We start from the raw sequence: 17,100 nt of genomic DNA, 5'->3' as shown, positions 1-17,100 counted from the left end.
CCGCTGGAGCAAGTGCCCTGATAGGGATTTCCTCTGTATAACTGGTGGGTTCAGGTTTTTCTTCTTTTATGGTTCAAGTTAGCATTTATTCCTCTTTTATGTATTTATAGATATAAGCATGGAAATAATTCATTCCTATAAATACATCTGTGTGAAGGGAAGAACGTTTTTCAGTTTTATTTTTAAATTTTATTTTTTATAATTTTGAAATTTAATTTTATTTACTTTTTTATACAGCAGGTTATTATTAGTTATGTATATTATGCATATACATGTATACAGGTCAATCTCAATCTCCCAACTCATCCCACCACCACCACCCCATGGCTTCCCACACTTGGTGTCCATACGGTTGTTCTCTACCTGTGTGTCTCTATTTCTTCCCTGCAAACCAGTTCATCTGTACCATTTTTTAGGTTCCACATATATGCATTAATATACAATATTTGTTTTCCTCTTTCTGACTTACTTCATTCTGTATGACAGTCTCTAGATCCATCGATGTCTCTACAAATGACCCAGTTTCATTCCTTTTTATGGCCGAGTAATATTGCATTTGATATATGTACCCCTTCTTTATCCATTCATCTGTCTTTGGGCATTTAGGTTGCTTCCAATACCTGGCTATTGTAAATAGTGCTGCAATGAACATTGTTGTGACTGTGCCTTTTTGATTTATGGTTTTCTCTGGGTATATGCCCAGAAGTGGGATTGCTGGATCAGATGGTAATTCTATTTCTAGTTTTTTTAAGGAAACTCCATAGTGTTCTCCATAGTAACTGTATCAATTTACATTCCCACCAATAGTGGAAGAGGGCTCCTTTTGTCCACACCCTCCCCAGAATTTGTTGTTTGAAGATTTTCTGATGATGCCGATTCTAACAGGTGTGAGGTGATACGTCATTGTAGTTTTGATTTGCATTTCTCTATTAATTAGTGCTGTTGAGCAGCTTTTCATGTGCGTCTTGGCCATCTCTGTGTCTTCTTTGAAGAAACGTCTCTTCAGATATTCTGCCCATGTTTGTATTGGGTTGTTTGTTTTTAATATTAAGCTGCATGAGCTGTTTATATATATTTATTGGAGATTTAACCTTTGTCCATTGATTCGTTTGCAACGATTTTCGCCCCTTCTGAGGGATGCCTTTTTCCATTCCCGTTTTTTTAACAAAAAAGGAAAGAAACAAAAATAAGCAGAACACTAATGTGCGTAAAATACGGCTTTTAAAACTGTCGTTTTGAAATACGGGCGTCCTTTGAATTTTTTGGTCTATATGTGACCCCAGGATTTGTTTTCAGGGCAGGTGTCATTTACCGGCCTGCAATGATTTTGAAAATAAACTGACCATTAGCGCTGGGATTAAAGCTGCTGTTGTGTGAAACGGCCACAAGGAGGCAGCAGTTCTCCCTTACCAATTCTGGTTAGTAGGGCAACAGAGCCTCAATGGAAGTCATGTTCTAGATTGGAATTTAGAATGGAATGTGCCAGGTGAAAGCCCCTCAAGTTTGTCTCCCTACTTCTTGTTCGTGTTTTTAATTTAATTTTTATTTTTTATGACAGCAACTTTGATTACAATGTTTGGCTTGTTGGAGGTGTGGAAGATGTGGTTCTTTTACACATATACAGATGTCTGTTTTTCCTGGGATCCTTTTCCCATGTACGTTATGACAGAATGTTCAGTAGTCTTTTGCTATTCCGTAGGTCTTTGGTGATTATATATGTCACCTGTGTTTGTATATGTCTGTTAACCCCGATATCGTAATGAAACCAATCCTCACACCTTTCCATTGGTGAACCATAAGTTTGTTTAATGAATCTGTGATTGCCCTTCTCCGTGGAAATATCTGCCCTGGTATCCATTTTTAGGTAACACCTATAAGTGATATGATATGATATGTGTCTTTCACTTTCTGACTTACTACAAGTCACGTGATTACCTCTAGACTCATCTACGGTGCTGCAAATGGCATTGTGTCCTTTTTTTCCTTGCCTTCTATTCTGACTTAGCGATGTCCATTTTCAACAATGTGATTCCCTGCGTGTTGTGGATTAGCTGACGTGGGCAGCCTTATCCTGCCAGCCGGCCCTCCCCTGGTGCGCCTGTTTGAGTTCAATATAAACAGCGCTCCCGGCAGCAATAGCCCCTGAAGCTCTGCCTGACTCCATATTCTCTGCCCCGTCAGCAGTCTCGGGGCTGTGCTGGTGGGAGGTAGTGAGGGGCCACAGCTTTGTTGGTGGCCCGGTGTGAGTGGGGTTCTGCTGGCCTTTCTGCAGGAGTTGCCATGCTGCCTCCTGTAAAGAAGAGGATGTGTCACCCATACCTACCGCTGGAATTTCTCTGTGGACAGAGGCGAGGAAGGAAAAATCAGTGGGGGCCGGGACAGGTGGGGTATCTCTGGCAGGACAATGGAAAGATTCCGGAAGAGCGCCCGTGGCCAGGACCACCCTGGCTGGCCTGCAGGCACCAAGTTGGCCTGCGTGCTCTCGCTGGTGTGGCTCCACGGGCCTTCCTCCAGTCTTTCAAGCCCTTGTACATATTCAGGTGTTTTACCTGGGAAGGGTGGGAACAGTTCAGCAGCAGCTGGCCTAGGGCTCTGCACACCTTTATTCAGAGATGCCTCGGCACGGTCCCCCAGCTTTGCAATGAGGACACTCCTTGTGTGGGTGTGGGTTGCTGGCTGTATGGGAGATGATTCCCCACCTCTGACCAATTTCAGAATTGTTTACCGCTGGAGCAAGTGCCCTGATAGGGATTTCCTCTGTATAACTGGTGGGTTCAGGTTTTTCTTCTTTTATGGTTCAAGTTAGCTTTTGTTCCTCTTTTATGTATTTATAGATATAAGCATGGAAATAATTCATTCCTATAAATACATCTGTGTGAAGGGAAGAAAGTTTTTCTGTTTTATTTTTAAATTTTATTTTTTATAATTTTGAAATTTAATTTTATTTACTTTTTTATACAGCAGGTTATTATTAGTTATGTATTTTATGCCTATACATGTATACAGGTCAATCTCAATCTCCCAACTCATCCCACCACCACCACCCCATGGCTTCCCACACTTGGTGTCCTTACGTTTGTTCTCTACCTGTGTGTCTCTATTTCTTCCCTGCAAACCAGTTCATCTGTACCATTTTTTAGGTTCCACATATATGCATTAATATACAATATTTGGGGGCCTCCCTGGTGGCGCAGTGGTTGAGAGTCCGCCTGCCGATGCAGGGGATACGGGTTCGTGCCCCGGTCTGGGAGGATCCCATATGCCGCGGAGCGGCTGGGCCCGTGAGCCATGGCCGCTGGGCCTGCGCATCCGGAGCCTGTGCTCCGCAACGGGAGAGGCCACAACAGTGAGAGGCCCGCATACCGCAAAAAGAAAAAAATATATATATATATATACAATATTTGTTTTCCTCTTTCTGACTTACTTCATTCTGTATGACAGTCTCTAGATCCATCGATGTCTCTACAAATGACCCAGTTTCATTCCTTTTTATGGCCGAGTAATATTCCATTTGATATATGTACCCCATCTTTATCCATTCATCTTTCTGTGGGCATTTAGGTTGCTTCCATTACCTGGCTATTGTAAATAGTGCTGCAATGAACATTGTGTTGAATGTGTCTTTTTGATTTATGGTTTTCTCTGGGTATATGCCCAGAAGTGGGATTGCTGGATCAGAGGGTAATTCTATTTCTAGTTTTTTTAAGGAAACTCCATAGTGTTCTCCATAGTAACTGTATCAATTTACATTCCCACCAATAGTGGAAGAGGGCTCCTTTTGTCCACACCCTCCCCAGAATTTGTTGTTTGAAGATTTTCTGATGATGCCGATTCTAACAGGTGTGAGGTGATACGTCATTGTAGTTTTGATTTGCATTTCTCTAATAATTAGTGCTGTTGAGCAGCTTTTCATGTGCGTCTTGGCCATCTCTGTGTCTTCTTTGAAGAAACGTCTCTTTAGATCTTCTGCCCATTTTTGTATTGGGTTGTTTGTTTTTTTAATATTAAGCTGCATGAGCTGTTTATATATATTGGAGATTAAACCTCTGTCCATTGATTCGTTTGCAACGATTTTCGCCCCTTCTGAGGGATGCCTTTTTCCATTCCCGTTTTTTTAACCAAAAAAGAAAGAAAGAAAAAGAAGCAGAAAACTAATGTGCATAAAATATGCCTTTTGAAACGGTCGTTTTGAAGTATGGACGTCCTTTGAATTTTTTGGTCGATATGTGACCCCAGGATTTGTTTTCAGGGCAGGTGTCATTTACAGGTCTGCAATGATTTTGAATATCAACTGACCATTAGCACTGGGATTAAAGCTGGTGTTGTGTGAAACGGCCACAAGGTGGCAGCAGTTCTCTCTTACCAATTCTGGTTACTAGGGCAACAGAGCCTCAATGGAAGTCGTGTTCTAGATTGGAATTTAGAATGGAATGTGCCAGGAGAAAGCCCCTCAAGTTTGTCTCCCTACTTCTTGTTTGTGTTTTTAATTTAATTTTTATTTTTTATGACAGCAAGTTTGATTACAATGTTTGGCTTGTTGGAGGTGTGGAAGATGTGGTTCTTTTACACATATACAGATGTCTGTTTTTCCTGGGATCCTTTTCCCATGTACGTTATGACAGAATGTTGAGTAGTCTTTTGGTATTCCGTAGGTGTTTGGTGATTATATGTCACCTGTGTTTGTATAAGTCTGTTAACCCCGATATCGTAATGAAACCAATCCTCACACCTTTCCATTGGTGAACCATAAGTTTGTTTAATGAATCTGTGATTGCCCTTCTCCGTGGAAATATCTGCCCTGGTATCCAATTTTAGGTAACACCTATAAGTGATATGATATGATATGTGACTTTCACTTTCTGACTTACTACATGTCACGTGATTACCTCTAGACTCATCTACGGTGCTGCAAATGTCATTGTGTCCATTTTTTCCTTGCCTTCTATTCTGACTTAGCGAGGTCCATTTTCAACAATGTGATTCCCTGCGGGTTGTGGATTAGCTGACGTGGGCAGCCTTATCCTGCCGGCCGGCCCTCCCCAGGTGTGCCTGGTTGAGGTCAATGTAAACAGCGCTCAAGGCAGCAATAGCCCCTGAAGCTGTGCCTGACTCCATATTCTCTGCCCCGTCAGCAGTCTCGGGGCTGCGCTGGTGGGTGGGAGTGAGGGGCCACAGTTTGTTGGTGGCCCGGTGTGAGTGGGGTTCTGCTGACCTTTTTGCAGGAGTTGCCAGGCTGCCTCCTGCAAAGAAGAGGATGTGTCACCCATACCTTCCGCTGGAATTTCTCTCCGGACAGAGGTGAGGAAGGAAAAAAGGAGTGGGGGCCGGGACAGGTGGGGTATCTCAGGCAGGACAATGGTAAGCTTCCGGAAGAGGGCCCGGGGCCAGGACCACCCTGGCTGGCCTGCAGGCACCAAGTTGGCCTGCGTGCTGTCGCTGGTGTGGCTCCACGGCCCTTCCTCTAGGCTTTCAAGCCCTTGTACATATTCAGGTGTTTTACCTGGGAAGGGTGGGAACAGTTCAGCAGCAGCTGGCCTGGGGCTCAGCTCACCTTTATTCAGAGATGCCTCGGCACGGTCCCCCAGCTTTGCAATGAGGACGCTCCTTGTGTGGGGGGTGGGTTGCTGGCTGTATGGGAGATGATTCCCCACCTCTTTCCAATTTCAGAATTGTTTACCGCTGGAGCAAGTGCCCTGATAGCGTTTTCCTCTGTATAACTGGTGGGTTCAGGTTTTTCTTCTTTTATGTTTCAAGTTAGCTTTTATTCCTCTTTTATGTATTTATAGATATAAGCATGGAAATAATTCATTCCTATAAATACATCTGTGTGAAGGGAAGAACTTTTTTCTCTTTTATTTTTAAATTTTATTTTTTATAATTTTGAAATTTAATTTTATTTACTTTTTTATACAGCAGGTTATTATTAGTTATGTATTTTATGCATATACATGTATACAGGTCAATCTCAATCTCCCAACTCATCCCACCACCACAACCCCATGGCTTCCCACACTTGGTGTCCATACGTATGTTCTCTACCTGTGTGTCTCTATTTCTTCCCTGCAAACCAGTTCATCTGTACCATCTTTTAGGTTCCACATATATGCATTAATATACAATATTTGTTTTCCTCTTTCTGACTTACTTCATTCTGTATGACAGTCTCTAGATCCATCGATGTCTCTACAAATGACCCAGTTTCATTCCATTTTATGGCCGAGTAATATTCCATTTTATATATGTACCCCAATTTTATCCATTCATCTGTCTGTGGGCATTTAGGTTGCTTCCATTACCTGGCTATTGTAAATAGTGCTGCAATGAACATTGTGGTGAATGTGCCTTTTTGATTTACGGTTTTCTCTGGGTATATGCCCAGAAGTGGGATTGCTGGATCAGATGGTAATTCAATTTCTAGTTTTTTTAAGGAAACTCCATACTGTTCTCCATAGAGACGGTATCAATTTACATTCCCACCAATAGTGGAAGAGGGCTCCTTTTGTCCACACCCTCCCCAGAATTTGTTGTTTGTAGATTTTCTGATGATGCCGATCCTAACAGGTGTGAGGTGATACCTCATTGTAGTTTTGATTTGCATTTCTCTAATAATTAGTGCTGTTGAGCAGCTTTTCATGTGCGTCTTGGCCATCTCTGTGTCTTCTTTAAAGAAACGTCTCTTTAGATCTTCTGCCCATTTTTCTATTGGGCTGTTTGTTTTTTTAATATTAAGCTGCATGAGCTGTTTATATATATTGGACATTAAACCTTTGTCCATTGATTCGTTTGCAACTATTTTCGCCCCTTCTGAGGGATGCCTTTTTCCATTTCCGTTTTTTAACCAAAAAAGAAAGAACGAAAAAGAAGCAGAACACTAATGTGCATAAAATATGCCTTTTGAAACGGTCGTTTTGAAATAGGGACGTCCTTTGAATTTTTTGGTCGATATGTGACCCCAGGATTTGCTTCCAGGGCAGGTGTCATTTACAGGCCTGCAATGATTTTGAATATCAACTGACCATTAGCGCTGGGATTAAAGCTGCTGTTGTGTGAAACGGCCACAAGGTGGCAGCAGTTCTCCCTTACCAAATCTGGTTACTAAGGCAGCAGAGCCTCAATGGAAGTCGTGTTCTAGATTGGAATTTAGAATGGAATGTGCCAGGAGAAAGCCCCTCAAGTTTGTCTCCCTACTTCTTGTTTGTGTTTTTAATTTAATTTTTATTTTTTATGACAGCAAGTTTGATTACAATGTTTGGCTTGTTGGAGGTGTGGAAGATGTGGTTCTTTTACACATATACAGATGTCTGTTTTTCCTGGGATCCTTTGCCCATGTACGTTATGACAGAATGTTGAGTAGTCTTTTGGTATTCCGTAGGTGTTTGGTGATTATATATGTCACCTGTGTTTGTATAAGTCTGTTAACCCCGATATCGTAATGAAACCAATCCTCACACCTTTCCATTGGTGAACCATAAGTTTGTTTAATGAATCTGTGATTGCCCTTCTCCGTGGAAATATCTGCCCTGGTATCCATTTTTAGGTAACACCTATAAGTGATATGATATGATATGTGTCTTTCACTTTCTGACTTACTACATGTCACGTGATTACCTCTAGACTCATCTACGGTGCTGCAAATGGCATTGTGTCCTTATTTTCCTTGGCTTCTATTCTGCCTTAGCGAGGTCCATTTTCAACAATGTGATTCCCTGAGGGTTGTGGATTAGCTGACCTGGGCAGCCTTACCCTGCCGGCCGGCCCTCCCCAGGTGTGCCTGGGGAGGTCAATATAAACAGCGCTCCAGGCAGCAATAGCCCCTGAACCTGTGCCTGACTTCATGTTCTCTGCACCGTCAGCAGTCTCGGGGCTGAGCTGGTGTGAGGGAATGAGCGGCCACAGCTTTGTTGGCGGCCCAGTGTGAGTGGGGCACTGCTGGCCTTTCTGCAGGACTTTCCAGGCTGCCACCTGTAAAGAAGAGGATGTGTCACACATACCTTCCGCTGGAATTTCTCTCCGGACAGAGGTGAGGAAGAAAAAAGCAGTGGGGGCCGGGACAGGAGGGGTATCACAGGCAGGACAAAGGAAAGCTTCTGGAAGAGTACCTGGGGCCAGGACCACCGTGGCTGGCCTGCAGGCACCAAGTTGGCCTGCGTGCTGTCGATAGTGTGGCTCCACGGCCCTTCCTCTAGGCTTTCAAGCCCTTGTACATATTCAGGTGTTTTACCTCCGAAGGGTGGGAACAGTTCAGCAGCAGCTGGCCTGGGGCTCAGCTCACCTTTATTCAGAGATGCCTCGGCACGGTCTCCCAGCTTTGCAAAGAGGACGCTCCTTGCGTGGGGGGTGGGTGCTAGCTGGATGGGAGATGATTCCACACCTCTGACCAATTTCAGAATTGTTTACCGCTGGAGCAAGTGCCCTGATAGGGTTTTCCTCTGTATAACTGGTGGGTTCAGGTTTTTTTTCGTTTATGGTTCAAGTTAGATTTTATTCCTCTTTTATGTATTTGTAGATATAAGCATGGAAATAATTCATTCCTATAAATACATGTGTGTGAAGGGAAGAACTTTTTTCTGTTTTATTTTTAAATTTTATTTTTTAAAATTTTGAAATTTAATTTTATTTACTTTTTTATACAGCAGGTTATTATCAGTTATGTAGTTTATGCATATACATGTATACAGGTCAATCCCAATCTCCCAACTCATCCCACCACCACCACCCTATGCCTTCCCACACTTGGTGTCCATACGTTTGTTCTCTACCTCTGTGTCTCTATTTCTTCCCTGCAAACCAGTTCATCTGTACCATCTTTTAGGTTCCACATATATGCATTAATATACAATATTTGTTTTCCTCTTTCTGACTTACTTCATTCTATATGACAGTCTCTAGATCCATCGATGTCTCTACAAATGACCCAGTTTCATTCCTTTTTATGGCCGAGGAATATTCCATTTTATATATGTACCCCATCTTTATCCATTCATCTTTCTGTGGGCATTTAGGTTGCTTCCATTACCTGGCTATTGTAAATAGTGCTGCAATGAACATTGTGGTGAATGTGCCTTTTTGATTTATGGTTTTCTCTGGGTATATGCCCAGAAGTGGGATTGCTGGATCAGATGGTAATTCTATTTCTAGTTTTTTAAAGGAAACTCCATACTGTTCTCCATAGTGACGGTATCAATTTACATTCCCACCAATAGTGGAAGAGGGCTCCTTTTGTCCACACCCTCCCCAGAATTTGTTGTTTCTAGATTTTCTGATGATGCCGATCCTAACAGGTGTGAGGTGATACCTCACTGTAGTTTTGATTTGCATTTCTCTAATAATTAGTGCCCTTGAGCAGCTTTTCATGTGCGTCTTGGCCATCTCTGTGTCTTCTTTGAAGAAACGTCTCTTTAAAACTTCTGCCCATTTTTGTATTGGGTTGTTTGTTTTTTTAATATTAAGCTGCATGAGCTGTTTATATATATTGGAGATTAAACCTTTGTCCATTGATTCGTTTGCAACGATTTTCGCCCAGTCTGAGGGATGCCTTTTTCCATTCCCGTCTTTTTAACCAAAAAAGAAAGAAAGACAAAGAAGCAGAACACTAATGTGCATAAAATATGCCTTTTGAAACGGTCGTTTTGAAATAGGGACGTCCTTTGAATTTTTTGGTCGATATGTGACCCCAGGATTTGCTTCCAGGGCAGGTGTCATTTACAGGCCTGCAATGATTTTGAACATCCACTGACCATTAGCCCTGGGATTAAAGCTGCTGTTGTGTGAAACAGCCACAAGGTGGCAGCAGTTCTCCCTTACCAAATCTGGTTACTAGGGCAGCAGAGCCTCAATGGAAGTCGTGTTCTAGATTGGAATTTAGAATGGAATGTGCCAGGAGAAAGCCCCTCAAGTTTGTCTCCCTACTTCTTGTTCGTATTTTAATTTAAATTTTTATTTTTTATTACAGCAAGTTTGATTACAATGTTTGGCTTATTGTAGGTGTCGAAGATGTGGTTCTTTTACACATATACAGATGTCTCTTCTTCCTGGGATCCTTTTCCCAGGTACGTTATGACAGAATGTTGAGTAGTCTTCTCTTGGTATTCCGTAGGTCTTTGGTGATTATATATGTCACCTGTGTTTGTATATGTCTGTTAACCCCGATATCGTAATGAAACCAATCCTCACACCTTTCCATTGGTGAACTATAAGTTTGTTTAATGAATCTGTGATTGCCCTTCTCCGTGGAAATATCTGCCCTGGTATCCATTTTTAGGTAACACCTATAAGTGATATGATATGATATGTGTCTTTCACTTTCTGACTTACTACAAGTCACATGATTACCTCTAGACTCATCTACGGTGCTGCAAATGGCATTGTGTCCTTATTTTCCTTGGCGTCTATTCTGCCTTAGCGAGGTCCATTTTCAACAATGTGATTCCCTGAGGGTTGTGGATTAGCTGACCTGGGCAGACTTACCCTGCCGGCCGGCCCTCCCCAGGTGTGCCTGGTTGAGGTCAATATAAACAGCGCTCCAGGCAGCAATAGCCCCTGAAGCTGTGCCTGACTCCATATTCTCTGCCCCGTCAGCAGTCTCGGGGCTGTGCAGTTGGGAGGAGTGAGGGGCCACAGCTTTCTTGGTGGCCCGGTGTGAGTGGGGTTCTGCTGACCTTTCTGCAGGAGTTGCCAGGCTGCCTCCTGTAAAGAAGAGGATGTGTCACCCATACCTTCCGCTGGAATTTCTCTCCGGACAGAGGTGAGGAAGGAAAAAAGCAGTGGGGGCCGGGACAGGTGGGGTATCTCAGGCAGGACAATGGAAAGCTTCCGGAAGAGCGCCCGGGGCCAGGACCACCCTGGCTGGCCTGCAGGCACCAAGTTGGCCTGCGTGCTGTCGCTAGTGTGGCTCCACGGCCCTTCCTCTAGGCTTTCAAGCCCTTGTACATATTCAGGTGTTTTACCTGCGAAGGGTGGGAACAGTTCAGCAGCAGCTGGCCTGGGGCTCAGCTCACCTTTATTCAGAGATGCCTCGGCACGGTCTCCCAGCTTTGCAATGAGGACGCTCCTTGCGTGGGGGGTGGGTGCTAGCTGGATGGGAGATGATTCCACACCTCTGACCAATTTCAGAATTGTTTACCGCTGGAGCAAGTGCCCTGATAGGGTTTTCCTCTGTATAACTGGTGTGTTCAGGTTTTTTTTCGTTTATGGTTCAAGTTAGATTTTATTCCTCTTTTATGTATTTGTAGATATAAGCATGGAAATAATTCATTCCTATAAATACATGTGTGTGAAGGGAAGAACTTTTTTCTGTTTTATTTTTAAATTTTATTTTTTAAAATTTTGAAATTTAATTTTATTTACTTTTTTATACAGCAGGTTATTATCAGTTATGTAGTTTATGCATATACATGTATACAGGTCAATCCCAATCTCCCAACTCATCCCACCACCACCACCCTATGCCTTCCCACACTTGGTGTCCATACGTTTGTTCTCTACCTCTGTGTCTCTATTTCTTCCCTGCAAACCAGTTCATCTGTACCATCTTTTAAGTTCCACATATATGCATTAATATACAATATTTGTTTTCCTCTTTCTGACTTACTTCATTCTATATGACAGTCTCTAGAACCATCGATGTCTCTACAAATGACCCAGTTTCATTCCTTTTTATGGCCGAGGAATATTCCATTTGATATATGTACCCCATCTTTATCCATTCATCTTTCTGTGGGCATTTAGTTTGCTTCCATTACCTGGCTATTGTAAATAGTGCTGCAATGAACATTGTGGTGAATGTGCCTTTTTGATTTATGGTTTTCTCTGGGTATATGCCCAGAAGTGGGATTGCTGGATCAGATGGTAATTCTATTTCTAGTTTTTTAAAGGAAACTCCATACTGTTCTCCATAGTGACGGTATCAATTTACATTCCCACCAATAGTGGAAGAGGGCTCCTTTTGTCCACACCCTCCCCAGAATTTGTTGTTTCTAGATTTTCTGATGATGCCGATCCTAACAGGTGTGAGGTGATACCTCACTGTAGTTTTGATTTGCATTTCTCTAATAATTAGTGCCCTTGAGCAGCTTTTCATGTGCGTCTTGGCCATCTCTGTGTCTTCTTTGAAGAAACGTCTCTTTAGAACTTCTGCCCATTTTTGTATTGGGTTGTTTGTTTTTTTAATATTAAGCTGCATGAGCTGTTTATATATATTGGAGATTAAACCTTTGTCCATTGATTCGTTTGCAACGATTTTCGCCCAGTCTGAGGGATGCCTTTTTCCATTCCCGTCTTTTTAACCAAAAAAGAAAGAAAGACAAAGAAGCAGAACACTAATGTGCATAAAATATGCCTTTTGAAACGGTCGTTTTGAAATAGGGACGTCCTTTGAATTTTTTGGTCGATATGTGACCCCAGGATTTGCTTCCAGGGCAGGTGTCATTTACAGGCCTGCAATGATTTTGAACATCCACTGACCATTAGCGCTGGGATTAAAGCTGCTGTTGTGTGAAACAGCCACAAGGTGGCAGCAGTTCTCCCTTACCAAATCTGGTTACTAGGGCAGCAGAGCCTCAATGGAAGTCGTGTTCTAGATTGGAATTTAGAATGGAATGTCCCAGGAGAAAGCCCCTCAAGTTTGTCTCCCTACTTCTTGTTCGTATTTTAATTTAAATTTTTATTTTTTATTACAGCAAGTTTGATTACAATGTTTGGCTTATTGTAGGTGTCGAAGATGTGGTTCTTTTACACATATACAGATGTCTCTTCTTCCTGGGATCCTTTTCCCAGGTACGTTATGACAGAATGTTGAGTAGTCTTCTCTTGGTATTCCGTAGGTCTTTGGTGATTATATATGTCACCTGTGTTTGTATATGTCTGTTAACCCCGATATCGTAATGAAACCAATCCTCACACCTTTCCATTGGTGAACCATAAGTTTGTTTAATGAATCTGTGATTGCCCTTCTCCGTGGAAATATCTGCCCTGGTATCCATTTTTAGGTAACACCTATAAGTGATATGATATGATATGTGTCTTTCAATTTCTGACTTACTACAAGTCACATGATTACCTCTAGACTCATCTACGGTGCTGCAAATGGCATTGGTCCTTATTTTCCTTGGCGTCTATTCTGCCTTAGCGAGGTCCATTTTCAACAATGTGATTCCCTGAGGGTTGTGGATTAGCTGACCTGGGCAGACTTACCCTGCCGGCCGGCCCTCCCCAGGTGTGCCTGGTTGAGGTCAATATAAACAGCGCTCCAGGCAGCAATAGCCCCTGAAGCTGTGCCTGACTCCATATTCTCTGCCCCGTCAGCAGTCTCGGGGCTGTGCAGTTGGGAGGAGTGAGGGGCCACAGCTTTCTTGGTGGCCCGGTGTGAGTGGGGTTCTGCTGACCTTTCTGCAGGAGTTGCCAGGCTGCCTCCTGTAAAGAAGAGGATGTGTCACCCATACCTTCCGCTGGAATTTCTCTCCGGACAGAGGTGAGGAAGGAAAAAAGCAGTGGGGGCCGGGACAGGTGGGGTATCTCAGGCAGGACAATGGAAAGCTTCCGGAAGAGCGCCCGGGGCCAGGACCACCCTGGCTGGCCTGCAGGCACCAAGTTGGCCTGCGTGCTGTCGCTAGTGTGGCTCCACGGCCCTTCCTCTAGGCTTTCAAGCCCTTGTACATATTCAGGTGTTTTACCTGCGAAGGGTGGGAACAGTTCAGCAGCAGCTGGCCTGGGGCTCAGCTCACCTTTATTCAGAGATGCCTCGGCACGGTCTCCCAGCTTTGCAATGAGGACGCTCCTTGCGTGGGGGGTGGGTGCTAGCTGGATGGGAGATGATTCCACACCTCTGACCAATTTCAAAATTGTTTACCGCTGGAGCAAGTGCCCTGATAGGGTTTTCCTCTGTATAACTGGTAGGTTCGGGTTTTTTTTTTTTTTATGGTTCAAGTTAGATTTTATTCCTCTTTTATGTATTTATAGACATAAGCATGGAAATAATTCATTCCTATAAATACATCTGTGAAGGGAAGAACTTTTTTCTGTAGTATTTTTAAATTTTATTTTTTAAAATTTTGAAATTTAATTTTTTTTAATTTTTTTATACAGCAGGTTATTATTAGTTATGTATTTTATGCATATACATGTATGCAGGTCAATCCCAATCTCCCAACTCATCCCACCACCACCACCCCATGGCTTCCCACCCTTGGTGTTCATACGTTTGTTCTCTACCTCTGTGTCTCTATTTCTTCCCTGCAAACCAGTTCATCTGTACCATCTTTTAGGTTCCACATATATGCATTAATATACAATATTTGTTTTCCTCTTTCTGACTTACTTCATTCTATATGACAGTCTCTAGATCCATCGATGTCTCTACAAATGACCCAGTTTCATTCCTTTTTATGGCCGAGTAATATTCCATTTTATATATGTACCCCATCTTTATCCATTCATCTGTCTGTGGGCATTTAGGTTGCTTCCATTACCTGGCTATTGTAAATAGTGCTGCAATGAACATTGTGGTGAATGTGCCTTTTTGATTTATGGTTTTCTCAGGGTATATGCCCAGAAGTGGGATTGCTGGATCAGATGGTAATTCTATTTCTAGTTTTTTAAAGGAAACTCCATACTGTTCTCCATAGTGACGGTATCAATTTACATTCCCACCAATAGTGGAAGAGGGCTCCTTTTGTCCACACCCTCCCCAGAATTTGTTGTTTGTAGATTTTCTGATGATGCCGATCCTAACAGGTGTGAGGTGATACCTCACTGTAGTTTTGATTTGCATTTCTCTAATAATTAGTGCTCTTCAGCAGCTTTTCATGTGCGTCTTGGCCATCTCTGTGTCTTCTTTGAAGAAACGTCTCTTTAGAACTTCTGCCCATTTTTGTATTGGGTTGTTTGTTTTTTTAATATTAAGCTGCATGAGCTGTTTATATATATTGGACATTAAACGTTTGTCCATTGATTCGTTTGCAACTATTTTCGCCCCTTCTGAGGGATGCCTTTTTCCATTCCCGTTTTTTTAACCAAAAAAGAAAGAAAGAAAAAGAAGCAGAAAACTAATGTGCATAAAATATGCCTTTTGAAGCGGTCGTTTTGAAATATGGACGTCCTTTGAATTTTTTGGTCGATATGTGACCCCAGGATTTGTTTTCAGGGCAGGTGTCATTTACAGGTCTTCAATGATTTTGAATATCAACTGACCATTAGCGCTGGGATTAAAGCTGCTGTTGTGTGAAACGGCCACAAGGTGGCAGCAGTTCTCCCTTACCAATTCTGGTTACTAGGGCAACAGAGCCTCAATGGAAGTCATGTTCTAGATTGGAATTTAGAATGGAATGTGCCAGGAGAAAGCCCCTCAAATTTGTCTCCCTACTTCTTGTTTGTGTTTTTTTTTTTTTTTGCGGTATGCAGGCCTCTCACTGTTGTGGCCTCTCCCGTTGCGGAGCACAGGCTCCGGATGCGCAGGCCCAGCGGCCATGGCTCACGGGCCCAGCCGCTCCGCGGCATATGGGATCCTCCCAGACCGGGGCACGAACCCGTATCCCCTGCATCCGCAGGCGGACTCTCAACCACTGCGCCACCAGGGAGGCCCTTGTTTGTGTTTTTAATTTAATTTTTATTTTTTATGACAGCAAGTTTGATTACAATGTTTGGCTTGTTGGAGGTGTGGAAGATGTGGTTCTTTTACACATATACAGATGTCTGTTTTTCCTGGGATCCATTTCCCATGTACGTTATCACAGAATGTTGAGTTGTCTTTTGCTATTCCGTAGGTCTTTGGTGATTATATATGTCACCTGTGTTTGTATAAGTCTGTTAACCCCGATATCGTAATGAAACCAATCCTCACAGCTTTCCATTGGTGAACCATAAGTTTGTTTAATGGATCTGTGATTGCCCTTCTCCGTGGAAATATCTGCCCTGGTATCCATTTTTAGGTAACACCTATAAGTGATATGATATGATATGTGTCTTTCACTTTCTGACTTACTACATGTCACGTGATTACCTCTAGACTCATCTACGGTGCTGCAAATGGCATTGTGTCCTTTTTTTCCTTGCCTTCTATTCTGACTTAGCGAGGTCCATTTTCAACAATGTGATTCCCTGCGGGTTGTGGATTAGCTGACGTGGGCAGCCTTATCCTGCCGGCCGGCCCTCCCCAGGTGTGCCTGGTTGAGGTCAATATAAACAGCGCTCCAGGCAGCAATAGCCCCTGAAGCTGTGCCTGACTCCATATTCTCTGCCCCGTCAGCAGTCTCGGGGCTGTGCTGGTGGGAGGGAGTGAGGGGCCACAGCATTGTTGGTGGCCCGGTGTGAGTGCGGTTCTGCTGACCTTTCTGCAGGAGTTGCCAGGCTGCCTCCTGTAAAGAAGAGGATGTGTCACCCATACCTTCCGCTGGAATTTCTCTCCGGACAGAGGTGAGGAAGGAAAAAAGCAGTGGGGGCCGGGACAGGTGGGGTATCTCAGGCAGGACAATGGAAAGCTTCCCGAAGAGCGCCCGGGGCCAGGACCACCCTGGCTGGCCTGCAGGCACCAAGTTGGCCTGCGTGCTGTCGCTGGTGTGGCTCCACGTCCCTTCCTCTAGTCTTTCAAGCCCTTGTACATATTCAGGTGTTTTACCTGGGAAGGGTGGGAACAGTTCAGCAGCAGCTGGCCTAGGGCTCTGCACACCTTTATTCAGAGATGCCTCGGCACGGTCCCCCAGCTTTGCAATGAGGACGCTCCTTGTGGGTGGGTGGGTTGCTGGCTGTATGGGAGATGATTCCCCACCTCTGACCAATTTCAGAATTGTTTACCGCTGGAGCAAGTGCCGTGATAGGGATTTCCTCTGTATAACTGGTGGGTTCAGGTTTTTCTTCTTTTATGGTTCAAGTTAGCTTTTATTCCTCTTTTATGTATTTATAGATATAAGCATGGAAATAATTCATTCCTATAAATACATCTGTGTGAAGGGAAGAACGTTTTTCTGTTTTATTTTTAAATTTTATTTTTTATAATTTTGAAATTTAATTTTATTTACTTTTTTATACAGCAGGTTATTATTAGTTATGTATTTTATGCATATACATGTATACAGGTCAATCTCAATCTCCCAACTCATCCCACCACCA

Source organism: Mesoplodon bidens (genome assembly GCF_964165515.1).
Source record: "Mesoplodon bidens genome assembly, contig: HAP1_SCAFFOLD_253, whole genome shotgun sequence".
Classification (NCBI taxonomy): domain Eukaryota; kingdom Metazoa; phylum Chordata; class Mammalia; order Artiodactyla; family Ziphiidae; genus Mesoplodon; species Mesoplodon bidens.
Note: the sequence above shows the minus strand (reverse complement) of the source record.